Below are 15,628 nucleotides of genomic sequence, written 5' to 3'. Positions count from 1 at the left end.
ATCCTCAAAAAAACCTTTTTGATTTTGTTTCATTTTCACATTCACTTTCAATATCATATAATAATACATTTCTCCATAGATTCCTGGGCTTATTTCCAAATACGATACACTTAGTTTGACCAAAAAGGAGTAATAATTTATCTAAATCAAACCATTCTTTAAAATTCTGTATGAGTATATGTATAATGCTGAAACTAGCCCTGAATACTCTCTGTGAGCTGTTGCTTAATAACAATCATAATAATAATTACAAATATTACTATTATTTACAAAAGCTTGTGCTTAGCATTACAAAATGATGTAATATGTATTAAATGTCAAATTAAAATAAACATAGAAAAAGTAGATATAGTTAAAATAACATACAGTGGAAAAAATAAGATACAGAAACATATATGAATATATGAATGACATTAAATAAAATAAATAATTCAGGATTCTGTACAAAAACATTCCTAAAATGATGTTAAAAAATGAAACTAATCTCAACATGGCATAAATTATATATATATATATATATATATTAGTGCACAGGTGTGCCTTAGACTGCCCACAATAAAAGGCCACTCTGAAAGGTGCAGTTTTATCACACAGCACAATGCAGTCTAAGGCACACCTGTGCACTAATCATGGTGTCTAATCAGCATCTTGATATGGCACACCTGTGAGGTGGGATGGATTATCTCAGCAAAGGAGAAGTGCTCACTATCACAGATTTAGACTGGTTTGTGAACAATATTTGAGGGAAATGGTGATATTGTGTATGTGGAAAAAGTTTTAGATCTTTGAGTTCATCTCATACAAAATGGGAGCAAAACCAAAAGTGTTGCGTTTATATTTTTGTTGAGTGTACTTTATTGACAGCCCTCGTATATATACATTTACAAAAATCTTGAAAAAAAATTAACTTTGTCATTATGGGGATTGTATGTAGAATCTTTAGGAAAAAAAAATGAATTTCATCCATTTTGGAATAAGGCTGTAACATAAAATTATGGGGAAAAATGACAGCACTGTGAATACTTTCTGGATGTATTGTCGACCTCTGGTTGGCAACAGGAACATCAAACCACATCTTTCCAGGAGTATGTTTCACTCCACCATTCAAATACGTGCATACTTTTCAGAGGAACACATCAAGGGAACTCAGCACCAACTTACTGCAAGCAGAAAATATTTAAAATTTAGACTGAAAAAATAATGTTCTTAACCAAATACCATTATTTCAGTTGAAGTTTTATCTTCCAGAACATTAACAAATACAAAACATGAAAAACATAAAATTTCTGCTTTGTCATGGCACCTGTGCAGTAGATCACATCATGACTGACTCAGCTGCAAGTCCATGCACACACTGAACACAGAAGGAGCCAGAACATTCTAACAGCATCGTACAGTATTAACACTCTGTTAGTTGTTGTTGGGAGACTCAGTGAGGTGGACAACTTGTATTGTGAGTGAACATCAGCTCCAACATTAAGGACATGTGACACATTTCTCTGGACATGATTCAGTGTGCAGGTGTCTCAGTGCTGAGGACCCCAGTAAAAAGGACAAGTGAACACACACATCTCACCTCACTGCCACAGCTTTCATTTGGTGGGACGCACCTGTTTGTCTGCCTTGGTGGTTGCCAACCAGGACGCAGTGTGTTTTCATAGAGTGGTGGAGGCTGTGACACATGGGGATGGTGCACACTCCTTGACAGACCTCTGCCATTAAAAAAAATATATATATATTGAACAGGGTTGACATAAACTGGTACATTAGGGGAAAAAATGCACATACGTGGTCATATTTCTTCAGATGTTTTGTATCACTAATGTGCAAACAACTGTAAATATCAGTTGCCTTATTTTGTTTATCTGTAGATGAGTAATGTGTGTCTCTTTAAGTTTTCTAAAAAAAGAATTCCATTCATAGAAATTGCCACAAGATAATATAACATTCACAATCTTGATTCATCACAATCTGCAGCATTATTAAAAAGTGCACTTATCCTTTGGTTTGTTCTCACATACACAAAGTAAAGTGTACATATGCTGAAGTTTGCTGACTATACTATAATATGTTGAAACAATTAACTGAGACATACAGTTGTCTTCAAAATAACAGCAGTGTGTTTTAAAAAGTGAGTAAAGCTCAAAATCCTGATAATATCTTTTATTTCCAGACACACAAACACATTGTGAACTCTGCACATTCTATTTCAAATCAAAACATGAAGAAAATTGATCAAGTTTGTTCTTACTTTACAGAAAGTGAAGAAAAAGTAAGATTAGGTTGTTCAAAAAATAACAGTGTCTGCATTTTTTATTCTGTGACCCTTATTGCACCCTGACAGGTGGCCTTTATTTCAGGACGAAGGCAGCAAATGTTCTACATGCTGGTTGTTGTCCATTTCTCTGTGAAAATCTGAGAAAAATGGGTCGTTCCAGACATTGTTCAGAAGAACAGCATACTTTGATTAAAAAATTGATTGGAGAGGGGGAAACATACGACGAAGTGCAGAAAATGAGAGGCTGCTCAGCTAAAATGATCTCAAATGCATTAAAATGGCAAGAAAAAAAAAAAAAACAAAAAGATGTGGAGGAAAATGGAAAACTGCTCATTCACACAAGAATAAAAGACCTTAATGTTTGCTTTTGTGAAGAACTTTCTTCTCAAACAAAGTAAAGGACTGTAGGTACAATGATCTTATTTTACAACTTCACTGGGAGGTGTTGTGGAACTTCGGTGGAAGGTCTGGAGTCTCTCTTCCAGTCCTCAGTGTTTCACCAGAGTGATCATGGGTCACGATTTATTCGTTCAAAGAGTTTTGTCAAAGCCAGAATGGGTCAAACTTTAGTAAGCATAAGTTATCGGACATTTTAACACTTCACATAAACACGCAAAAACCAGAGATATTCCAGAGCCTGGTTTAATAAAGCAGTCTAATGTTTTTTAGTGGGCGAAACTCACTTAGTCGACTCATATTTTGATGTTAGTCATTGCGCAAAGCGCTTAGTTGGCTAAATTTTTGTGTTACCCAAGTTTTAAGCCTGGAACAGTCAACAAAACATCCGTGTCTTACCTCAAAATAGGTGGTTATGCACCACCACTCGATGAAGGAGGAAGGAAGGAGAGACTTGAGGCGGGAGCCAGAATAATCCATTGGAAATGCGGACGCCAAAGTCAGGGGCGCTTCTCCTCTGCTGCAGTGGACTCGGCCATGTTTGTAGCAGATGGACCAACCCGGAAGTAAACAAAACTGTCACGCATTGGAGACATTTCTTGGTAACGGCACTCAGGAGGCCACTTTGACCATGAAAATCATCAACTAACGTAAGACAGCTCATTTAAGTTTAGCCTTTGATGTAAAATAGAGATTATACAGATAATGTTGGGCAACTAACCTTAGTCAACTAAGTAAGTTTAGTAGACTATAAGATTCGACTGCTTTATGAAACCAGGCCCAGGTCAGGAAAAGATCAGAGTTTGCAACCCTGGAACCAGTATCACCTACAGGTCTTCATAGTGATCAGCAAAGCCAACTTAGTTACAGTCATAACAGTGACCATCCTTGAGAGAACCACAGCGCCACCAACTGGAAGGACACAACCACTTTATACTGCAAAGAACATATTTTATCCAAGTAGAAAAGTTAATGTTTTTCTTGCTGGTGTAATCAATCAAAGGACATTTGTGCATTCCAATTTAACCTTTTCTTTTAGCTAAAGTTTCTTTGAACTGTGATATATGTCAAATGTTACTACTTCAGTTATTAATGATTTTTCATGGTGAAATGTTTTCCTGTAATCAATTGCTTGTTCTTTGGATGTATTTAGGGAACTCTAATGATATTCAGTTCGAAAAGAGCCGAAGAATAGAATGTATTTCAAATGTGAAGTTTCTCTGATTTTCCCTGTGAGTGAAACCACACCCAAAGGGGTGGGGCTTAGTGACGTAGAGTCCACTTTAAAAGGCCAAGAACAAAGTCATTCTCTTACCTCTTTCTCTTACGCTCTTACTTTACTCTTTTTTTTTTCTTTGTTTTTCTTCATAGCTGAACAGGCTCCAGGTGGTCTTGACTAACTTTAGCTAAAAGCTACCACGTGGCTCTTTCTTCATTCTTTAGATTCATTACTTCATCACTTTTGACATTAAAGCATCAGTTTTGAAAGCCTGTAAGGTTTAAATCAAGTTTTCTGCCTTTTATAGGCAACTTCCTAGTGGAGTTTTTCCCATTAAGAGTGAATTTGCTAAATGCATTTTTCCTTTTTGTTCCCTGTAACTTTAAAATGTTTGCTATCAAGGCTTTAACCTTTTTAAGTTTTACAAAGACTTTGATTCAGTCTTCCACAAGTTTTTTTTAAAAGCCGCTAGAGTATCTTTTGCGAACAAACACTTTAAACCTTTATCTGTGGGTCAACTGAAACCAAATGACAGACTCAGAGAACCATCGGCCTGTCCTGCCAGCAAACCAAGCCGAAACGATGCCTGGGATCACCATGGAAAACCAGCAGTTTAACCCCATTGACAGGCAATTTCAGGTCACAAAGGCCCACCAACCAGATGACCGGACTGGACCAGTCATCAGAACCACCTCTTCAATGGACCAGCTAAGTGACCCGCCAAGGTTCATCAGGACATTGTCAAAAGGGATGCAAAGTGGATATCTTCATAATTATTTGTTTGGAAATTTTCTTAAAATTAATGAATAATTGGTGACCCTAAAGTAATGATGTAAAGTAATAACAAATTGGATAAATTTTTCTTCATGTTTTAATTTGGAATAGAAAGAGGTGTTCCCAATGCATTTGTGTGTATAGAAATGAAAGTTATTGGATTTGAGCTTGACTCACTTTTTTAAACACACTGCTATTGTTTTGAACACAACTGTACATAGTGAGTGAGGAAAAGAAGAAAGAATTTACATCTCTTCATAGGCTGTGCTGTCCATTCCATCATGTCCTGCAAGACACAACAAAATATTTCAGGATAATAATATTCTACACAAATATGCAACAAATGAATGAGTGTGTGTATTTTTTTTGCTTTTAAAATGTCAAATCAAGAAATTTATCAGAAACTTACTTAAGCTTTCATAAGTATGACTGATAGTAGAACCACTGTTGAGAGAATTAAGAAGCAAATTATGTATTCAAGAGCATCACCCACAACAGCTTTACATAATACAAATATATATATATATATATATATATATATATATATATATATATATATATATATATATATACGAGGTCTGTGAGAAAAGTATCCGACCTTTTTATTTTATGCAAAAAATATATGGATTTGATTCATGTTTTTACGTCAGCCAAACTTGAACCTTCGTGCGCATGCGTGAGTTTTTCCACGCCTGTCGGTTGTGTCATAGAGACAGGTAGCTGGAAACCATTCGAAAAATTTATCTGGCTTTCGGTGAAAATTTTCCGGGCTTCACAGAGAATAAGGAGTGTTACTACAGCTTTAAGGATGCCCCACAATGGCGCACGGCGCGCCGCGCTCCGAGCCGCCATCGAGAGGCAGAAACCACCACATCATTTCTAAACGGATCGCTATGTGGAGCCGGGACCATCGTGTGCAATTTCTCTGGTTATCACAAGAGCTGGACATCAGCCATTTTCCGGCAGATTTCACTTTTAACAAGAGATTTTGTCATGGAAAGCCGCGCGGAGGCTTCGCGCGTCACGACCGATTCGCTGATGAAGCGAGACGAAGGAACACCTCCGTTTCGGTGTGTTAGAGGACAAGTTGGGACATGCCTATCTCGGCTTTCAGTGCTTACCTGTCGAGTGAGTATAAGAAAAATTGTGGAGAGCTGGACATGCTCGGAGCGCAGTGCGCCGCGCGCCATTGTGGGGCGTCCTTAAAGCTGTAGTAACACTTCTTATTCTCTTTGAAGTCCGTAAAATTTTCACAGAAAGCCAGATAAATTTTTCAAATGGTTTCCAGCTGCCTGTCTCTAACAGTTTCTGAAAAAATTCTGATGGAAAAAAGCCCAAATCATTCCGCCATTTCCTCGCAATGAAACAACGACGAGAGGGGTGGACCAGTGCTCACTCAAAGCCTGCCCACAGGAGAATGACGCAACCGACAGGCGTGGAAAAATTCACGCATGCGCAGGAAGGTTCAAGCTTGGCTGACGTAAAAACATATGAATCAAATCCATATATTTTTTGCATAAAATAAAAAGGCCGGATACTTTTCTCACAGACCTCGTATATATATATATATATATATATATATATATATATATATATATATATATATATATATATATATATATATATATATATATATATATATATATATAGGTGATTTGGTTAATTTGGTCCAAGATCTCCCTGCACTGGTGACAGCATAGGGCTTCGACAACAAAAGTGTAAATGAGTGGGTGGCTGTGTTAGTGCATCCCCATCACACTGTCTGGACAATAACTGTAAAACACAATATGTTTTCATCTTGTAACCCACCAAATTAACATAAAATAAAATGGTTACAAACCTTACTGCATTGACAAACTTACAAACTTTGATTCAAGGCATTGATCATAAAGCAACTTTGTTTTGCCAGTGTATTTTATTCTTCTAAATATGACTGTTTTTCTTGGAAATCCATTGGTCTATTCACTGTTATTGATACTTATGTATCCTGTCTGATAAATCCTCAAAAGATAGCAATTGTTTTATCAGATCATTAATCAGTGTAACCATGATTTAGAATGGCATTCTGAACAATTAAGCCAATAAAAATCCCTGTTTATCATTTTTAATATGATGAATTCAAATGAAAATTGAATGAAAAATGGTGGTGTCCTTCAGCCTTGGTTGAAAATTTCAGTTGTTTAATTTGTAGGAAATCATATTTTATTTTTTAATAATGCTATTTTGTTAATTTGAATAATGATGCTAAATAACACCACTATCTTAAAGCATATCACGAGTAAATAAAATATCAAATGAGCTGACTCTTCTTTCCTCTTCTTTTGCCTGCTGGCGTTTCTACAGCAGATCAATCGTTTCCATCTCACCCTGTCCTCTGTGTCACACCAACCACCTGCATGTCCTCCCTCACCATATCCATAAGCCTCCTCTTTGGCTTCTCTCTTTTCGTCATGGCCTCATCCTCAGCATTCTTCGCCCTATCTGACCTGGGTCTCTCCTCTGCACATGTCCAAACCATCTCAGTCACACCTCGATGACTTTGTCTCCAAACCATCCCACCTGAGCTGCCCATCTGATATGTTCCTTCTTAATCCTGTCTGTTCTCATCACTCCTAAAGACAATCGCATCATTGTCAGCTCTGCCACGTCTTTTTTTTAGTGCCACTGTCTCTAGTCTAAGTCTAAAAACATCATAGTCCATCAAGACTCATGTCTGATCTCATCTGTCAACCTGTCCATCACCACTGCGAACAAGAATGGACTCACAGCTGATCTGTGGTGTAATCACACCTTCACCTTGAAAGAGTCTGTCATTCCGACTGCACATCTCGTGACTGTCAGACTATCTTTGTACATGTCCTGCACTACCCTCACATACTTCTCTGCCACTCCAGATGTCCTCATACAATACGACCACTCTTCTCTTGTCACCTTGCTTTAAGATTCCTCTAGATCCACAAACACAAGATAACTCCTTCTGACCCTCTCTATACTTCTCCATCAGTATTCTCAGGGAAAACATTGCATCTGTAGTACTCTTTCTTCGCATGAAACCATATTGCTGCTCAGAGATCTTCACCTGTTTTGTAAGCTTAGCTTCTACAACTCTTTTCCATAACTTCACGTTGTGGCTGATCAACTTTATGCCTCTGTAGTTACTGCAGTTCTGCACATCACCCTAGTTCTTAAAAATGGGAACAAGCACACTTCTCCACTCCTCAGGTTTCCTCTCATTTTCCAAGATTTGATGAAACAATCTGGTTAGAAACTCCACTGCCATCTCTTTCCCGGAATGTTATCTGGACCAACTGCATGTCCACTCTTCATCCTCTTCATAGCTGCCCTCACTTCCTCCTTACTAATCTCTTGCACTTCCAGATTTATTCTCTCCACATCATCCAGCCTTTTCTCTCTCTCATTTTCTTCATTCATCAGCTCCTCAAAATATTCCATCCACCTATTCAACACACTCTCCCCGCTCATCAGCACATTACCATAGGCATATATTACCATGATAATCTGCTGAACATCCTTTCCAGCTCTGTGCCTTTGTCTGGCCAATCGGTACAACTTCTTTTCTCCTTCCTTACTATTCAACTTCTTGTACAGCTTACTAAATGCCTTTTCCTTAGCTTTTGCCACTTGTCTTTCTGCCTAACGCCACATCTCCGTGTACCCCTGTCTACTTTCTTCATCTCTCTGGCTATCCCAGTTCTTTTTTGCCAACCTCTTTCTCCTTATGCCTTCCTGGACATCTTAATTCCACCACAAACTCTCCTTGCCTTCCTTCCACTATCCACGTCACACCCAGTGCCTTCCTAGATGTCTCCCTCACCACATCTGCAGTACTTTTCTAGCTACAGACCACCATCCTTTGCTGTCTCGCTACACTCTCTCCTGCCACCACCTTACAGTCTCCAATTTCTTTAAGCTTGGTTCTCCTACAAAGAATGTACTCCACCAGTGTGCATCTTCCTTCACTCTTATATGTCACCCTGTGCTCCTCCCTTTTCTTAAAGCATGTGTTTACCAGAACCATTTCCGTCCTTTTTGCAAAATCAATGACCATCTGACCTTGCACACTCCTGTCCTGGATTCCATATTTACCAGTTGCTTCTTTATCACCACTGTTCCCTTCACCAACATGTCCACTGAACTCTTTTCCTATCACCACTCTTTCATGGAGGAACACACTCTCCATCACCTCATCTAACTCACTCGATAAATCTTCTTTCTCCTTCATCTCACAACCTACCTGTGGGGCATATGCACTGATGATATTCATCCTCACCCCTACAATTTCCAACTTCACATTCATTACCCTTTCAGAAACTTGCTTCACCTCCAACACACTTTTAACATACTCTTCCTTTAAAATGACCCCAACACTATTTTTCTTCATATACTCACCATGATACAACAACTTGAACCCATCACTTGTGCTCCTGCTCTTACTTCACTTCCTCTTGGTCTCTTGCACACACAATATGTCTACCGTTCTCCTCTCCATCATATCAGCCAGCTCTCTCCCAAAACCAGTCATACTGCCGACATTCAAAGTCCCGACCCTCACTTTCACCCTTCCAGTTTTCCCCCTTTTCTTCTTCTTCACTCAGAAGTAGCCCAATTTCTGCCAGCACCCTGGTGGCCAATGGCACCAGTGGTGGTCATTGTTAACGCGGACCTCAACCAGTCCAGTATGGAACTTTGATTTGTACTCTGCATCTGTAATTTTTTTGGCACGTTATGCATCAGATGCAACCCTACTCATTTATCCGGGCTTGGGACTGGCACTCAGAATGTACTGGCTGCACACTCTATGTGCCTGAGTTGTCAAATGAGCTGTGTATTCTAAATAAATAAAGAATTATGAAAATATTGTATTGCATTTTATTTTTGGTGCAGTGTGCCCTGAGAATTTAAATCATAAACATGGGGAATTTAGCCTGATATCACCTTTTGCTGATTACACTCAGAAACATGAAGCTGTGAGGAATGTAAACTTTGATGACATCATGTAGGCCAGGGTTATTCAACACATTCCAGAAAGGGCTGAGAGTGTGCAGGTTTTCTTTGCAACCACCAACTCCACCAGGTGATTTCACTGATTAACTAATTCCATCTGCTCCATGTGATGTTAATCACTGAAATCACCTGGTGGAGTGGGTGGTTGCAAAGAAAACCTGCACACTCTCAGCCCTTTCTGGAATCAGTTGAATACCCCTGATGTACGGTAACGCCCTTTAAGGAACTCTGTTGAAATGAATGGGAAAAACTGAATTTTCTAGTGTTTTTTGTGGACTTTGACGGTGAATATGTCAAATTGGTTAAAATGCGTTTAGGAGGATGTAGTCACATGACTCGTAATATTTATTGGGTGGACAGATTTTCCAAAGATAACATTTTGAGGAAGAAAGCGGAAGGTTTTTTATTATTATTATTTTTATTTACGTTTTTGTGTTGAATGCCTCTGGGACAGACTGCAGAAGAGAATCTCAGCACAGCGTGAGAATGATCTTCAAGACACAAATTTAACCATGGATTCTATTATTTCCATTCGTGGACACAGGTGGACTGACTTTCAGACAGGTAATAGTCGGTGTCTGATGTTGATTGTGGATCAAAGTGGCTGCCAATCTGTTGTGCATTTGTCAGATGCACTCTGATGTATTTTAATTTTATCAGCTTTATCGTAACTCACACAAGTTAAAATGTTGGAAGTAATGATTTATAATCTGGTATATAATTTTGTAAAAGATAGTGTCGACTGGACTCATATGCCCTTTAAGCAGGCTGTTCCCTCTATATATATTTTTTTCTATTGCTGCAAATGTGCCTCAAAATATTATGTCAGTGCTATTGCTTAACAATAGGTTTTTCATTGCTGAAAGACGAACACCCCCCTTGATTCCTCACTTGGCCAACAAGTGGCTCCCACTGTCTTTGGCCTTGGAGAGAAGATCAAAATCATAGCCAAAAGAGTCTGATCTGTTGAATTTGGCAAGTTTCTGAAGTATTTTGGCCAGTATGTTAAATGGACTGCATGTCTATAGTGCTTTTCCATCTGCATCAGACACTTAAAGTGCTTTACAATTATGCCTCATATCCACCCATACACACTCACACACCAATGTCAGGGTGCTGCCATGCAAGGCACTCACTACACACTGGGACGTTATTAAGGATCTTGCCCAAGGGCTCTTTGTGATTTTCCCGTGAGACTGGGGTTTGAACCGAGGTTCCTGTGGTCTGAAGCCCAACACTTTACCACGAGACCATCACTTCCCCAGTGTTCAATGTAAGTCAATGACTCTTAATTTTATTGATAGAATGAAAAAAGTCCCTTATCAGTACACAGAGGCACAAATACTGTCCAGTTGTTTGCAAAAATATACAGTGAGGCAAATCAGTATTTGATCCACTGTCAATTTTGCAAGTTTTCCCACCTACAAAGAGTGGAGAGGAATGTAATTTGTATTGGAGGTACACTTCAACTGTTAGAGACAGAATCTGAAAAAAAAAAAAAAACTCACACTGTCTGATTTTTAATTAATTAATTTGCATTTTATTGCATGAAATAAATATTTGAGCCAATAGAAAAACAGATGTTAATATTTGGTACAGAAACCTTTGTTTGTAATTACAGAGGTAAGATGCTTCCTGTAGTTCTTGACCATGTTTGCATACTGCAGCTGGGACTTTGGCAGTCGAGATTGGCTCGGCCATTCGAGGACCATGAAATGCGTCTTATGGAGCCACTCCTTAGTTGCCGTGGCTGTGTGTTTTGGGTCATTATCATGCTGGAAGATCCAGTGACCCCATCCATCCTCTCTTCAATATGGTGCAGTCGTCCTGTCCCTTTTGCAGAAAAGCACCACCAAAAATTATGTTTCCACCCCCATGCTTGATGGTTGGGACGGTGTGCTTGGGGTCGTTCTTATCCTCCTAACAGTGGAGTTGATAAAAGCTCTATTTTGGTCTCATCTGACCACAAGACCTTCTCCCATGCCTCCTTTGGATAATACAGATGGTCACTGGTGAACTTCAAACGGGCCTGGACATGTGCTGGCTTGAGCAGGGGGACCTTGCTGCCCTGCAGGATTTTAAACCATGACAGCGTTGTGTGTTTCTAATGTAATCTTTGTGACTATGGTCCTAGCTCGCTTCAAGTCTTTGACCAGGTCCTCCTATGTGTTCTGGGCTTTCTCAGAATCACCCTTAGCCCATGAAGTGAGATCTTGCATGGAATCCCAGACCAAGGGAGATTGACAGTCATCTTGTATTTCTTCCACTTTCTAATAAATAATCATTATTCCATTATTCCTTATTCCATGCAATAAAATACAAATAAATTATTTAAAAATCATACAAAGTGATTTTTCTGAATTTTAATTTTAGATTCTGTTTCTCACGGTTGAAGTGTACCTACGATAAAATTTCAGACCTCTCCATTCATTGTTGGTGGGAAAACTTGCAAAATCGATAGTGGATCAAATACTTATTTGCCTCACTTTAGACATTAAAGCACATGACTTTTGCATGGCAAGTGCAGCAGATAACTGAAAGAATCCTTCAAATGGTGAGGCTTCAACCAATATTTTGCACGAGTTTCGACCAAAATTGAAGGAACTTTAACTTTTGACTCTTGTACGACTTTGTCAGCAGTCTTGCTGTTTTTACTCCATAGCATTTAGCCATAGATAGTCCAAATCATACCTTTTGGACAATCTGTAAAGTTGTGATCCAGATTTAAGCTCAGTATTTCATGAAGCAAAGTGCTCAAATGCCTCTCAAGCAGCCAAGAAATAAAGTGCAACATGTCAGCAGATGGCAGAAGATGGCATTCTTCTTAAAATTTTTAACATTCTGAATAACTTGTAGTGGTCTTGTGTCAGTATATTATTGAAAAAAGAGGGGCTGCACAAAAAATGTGCTTTGGTATATCTATCCATCCATCCATCCCAGTGGTGGGCACAGTTCTTCTAATTATTGAAGATAATGTTTTCCTTATCGGATCAGCTTTTCAGATAACTTTGGAAACCATCATCGGACCAATGATCTTCTGATAAGTTTTGGTCTGATAATTTTTAGACCGCTAACATTAACATTTTTTTTTGTAGATGTAACTTTTTGTCGTAGCTGTGCAGTTCTATCCTCTACAAACAGAGAAGAGCTGGTTCCAGAAGAAACAGCTCTATCTTCTGTAGGCAAAGAAGAACTGATCATAAAAAAAGGAAAAAAAAAAAATCATTTCTTTTAACCCATACTAATACGCTGGCAATAGCACCCAAGTCATCCAGGGGCACACAGTTTTAACTTATGGTTAGAATTTCAACCAAACTAATTTCGGACAAGTTATCTAAATTAACGTCACGTCTGAAGTTTTATAAGGTGAAAATATCATATGTTTTAATTTTAAAGCAATGCACTAATTTTGAAGGTTTTAGTGTGGACATGCAGTGCCCGCCCAGTGCATTATGGGTATTCACGACAGAAGAAATGTGTTTGAGATGCTCTGATCAGGCTCCACACAGGCAACAGCATTAAACTCTTTCTAGATTGTGCCTAAAACTCTCGTGAATATATTCTCTGGCTTTACAGACGCTGTTATTGTGTTTGTTTTATGTAAAAATGCCAGAAGAAGCCCAGGTTGCTTCTCAAAGCCAAAAGGTCTGTTGTGATTAAGGCCGTGTGATATAACCGGCATCAAAATGCATAGAACACGACCATCTACTGGTGACCGGTTATATCACGGTGTTGTTGACCACAGGAATTTAAAATTATCTGTAATTTTCCAAAACCTGAGAGACCCCACACGTGGAGATTAAAAAAAATCATAGATCTGACAGGTTTAGTTGTACAGTGTGTGGTGTCAGCCACACGGTAAAAATAACACACAAACAGATTTCACACATGACCATTCCCAGGTCTGACACCTCACTTTCGAATTGGCTGCATGTCACATTTAGCTCCTCACGTCCTTCTGAGCAGATCAGAGCACTCTTATAAACCATACACGGCAGGAATAATTGATAAGATTATATTTAGCGTTATCACAATTGTCGGGGCGTGCTTAAGATTGTCGGAAGGGGAAGATCGAGTCCGATATCGGCCTAATTATCTTCCCATGTGAACCAGGCTTGATGTTATAAGGCCTCACGGAGCGACTGATTGATCTGTTATGACACCGCACCAAGCCGCTAACCGACTGAATGTTATGACACATCACGGAACGACTAATTGATGCATTATGACACTGCACCAAACATGTTTTCACTATTTATTAAGTACTATGTTCACACTCCCCCAAATTTCACTAAATTCTTGCAGGATTCTGCAAGCTACCATTCCCTGCAACATGTACGTGTCGACAACATGTATGGCGAGTTGTGAGTGAGGCCTGATATGCAGTGAGTACACGTGCATGTGTAGAAGGTAACAGACACAGTAACACGTAATTGAGATACAAAGGATGAGTGAGGAAAAGAAGAAAGAATTTACATCTCTTCATAGGGTCTGTTGTCCATCCCATCATGTCCTTTGAAACAGATCAAATAAACTTTGATGAAAAAAGATTTAAGCAAATAATATATACACAAAAATATGCAAAAAGACCAAGTATTTATTTAATTTTCTTTGCTTTTAAATATCAGTTGAGAAATTATTCAGAAACTTACTTGTGTTTTCAGAAGTGCTTCCTTTAGAAGAATCACTGTTGAGACAAGTATGAAGTGAGTTACATGTGTAATGTTTCCCATCACAACAGCTTTACACTGAAATGTAAATTGCAATGGATCATGTTTAATAACTTTTACGTACTGTGATTTTGTTAATTTAATGCAAAATATTCCCTGCCCTGCAAACAGCACAGAGGTTGGGCAGCAAAAAGATCTGAGTAGGTGAGCAAGTTTGTCCATCCCAACCACATTGTTCAGACAATAACTCCAAAAATACCAAATTCTATCATCTTGTAACGGACCAAATTACAGGACCTGATAATGGAGACATGCCTGATTGACGATCTGGGCCCAGTTTCATAAAGCAGTCTAATCTTGTTTAGTCAAACAAACTCAGTTAGTTGACTAATTTTTTTACGTTCGTCATTGTACAAAGCACTTTGTCAGCTAATGTTTCGTGGTACCCGAATGAAGTTTTTAGTCTGGTACGGTGGAGGCTAATCTTATTTTAGTCCACAAAACTTCAGTGCCTTACCTCAAAAAATGGCAGCTATCAGGTACCAACAATTGATGGAACACTCAAGAGCACCCCTACATCACTTGTATTCCTTCAAAAGGAGAGCTTCTCCTGCTTTTGACCATTGTTGCAGCGGATGACGACTGTCATGATGTATTTGTGATAGTTCTCATATGAGCATTGCTGTTACGCAGAGCAGCGTTGTGATACAAAAAGGCTTGATGGAAGTGTAGAAGAAGAAACTAAATAGCGAAACTACTAGGCTAAGTGCAAAGCAGTTTGTATGGGTCCAAAAATGTTTATAAAACCACGCAACAGCATGCACGAGTCAGTTATACCTGTGAAAACCGTTGACTCACATAAGATGGCCAATTCGCCCTATCGATGTATCCCATAATCCTTTGAACGCCAGAGTCACTGCAGTCAAACAACATATAGAGACATGATGACAATTGTAAATGAATATTATACTACAAAAATGTATTTTTTTATGTTTTTCATCATGTTAATAAGAGACTGCTGCATGATACCCTGAAAACTTGCTAAAACAATTCTAACAAATAATCCGTGTCTGTTACGTTTAATCTGCGTGGAATTTAATAAACGCAAACCGAATTTCAGACATATTATATATATTAGTCTGGAACAACAAGGACAAACAGTGTTGTAAAGAACAATAATCAAGACATTAAAGAGCAAATTTCACTTTCCTCCAGAACAACACGATCATGAAGCGAGCGTAGCTCACAGCAGCTCCCATTGAAAAT

The 15,628-nt window shown here is 38.7% G+C and overlaps 1 long non-coding RNA gene across 1 annotated transcript; it reads right to left on the bottom strand.

Moving 5' to 3' along the window:
- Positions 1-1,561: 1,561 nt before the first annotated feature.
- LOC117513758 lies at positions 1,562-14,461 on the bottom strand. The gene is made up of 5 exons (XR_004561703.1): positions 14,345-14,461; positions 14,169-14,205; positions 5,077-5,111; positions 4,917-4,953; positions 1,562-1,712 (listed from the first exon to the last, which is right to left on the bottom strand). It is a non-coding gene; the product is annotated as an uncharacterized LOC117513758 (long non-coding RNA).
- Positions 14,462-15,628: the final 1,167 nt, after the last annotated feature.

Source organism: Thalassophryne amazonica, chromosome 7, assembly GCF_902500255.1.
Source record: "Thalassophryne amazonica chromosome 7, fThaAma1.1, whole genome shotgun sequence".
Taxonomy (NCBI): Eukaryota; Metazoa; Chordata; class Actinopteri; order Batrachoidiformes; family Batrachoididae; genus Thalassophryne; species Thalassophryne amazonica.
This window is presented reverse-complemented; position numbering and strand designations above follow the sequence as displayed.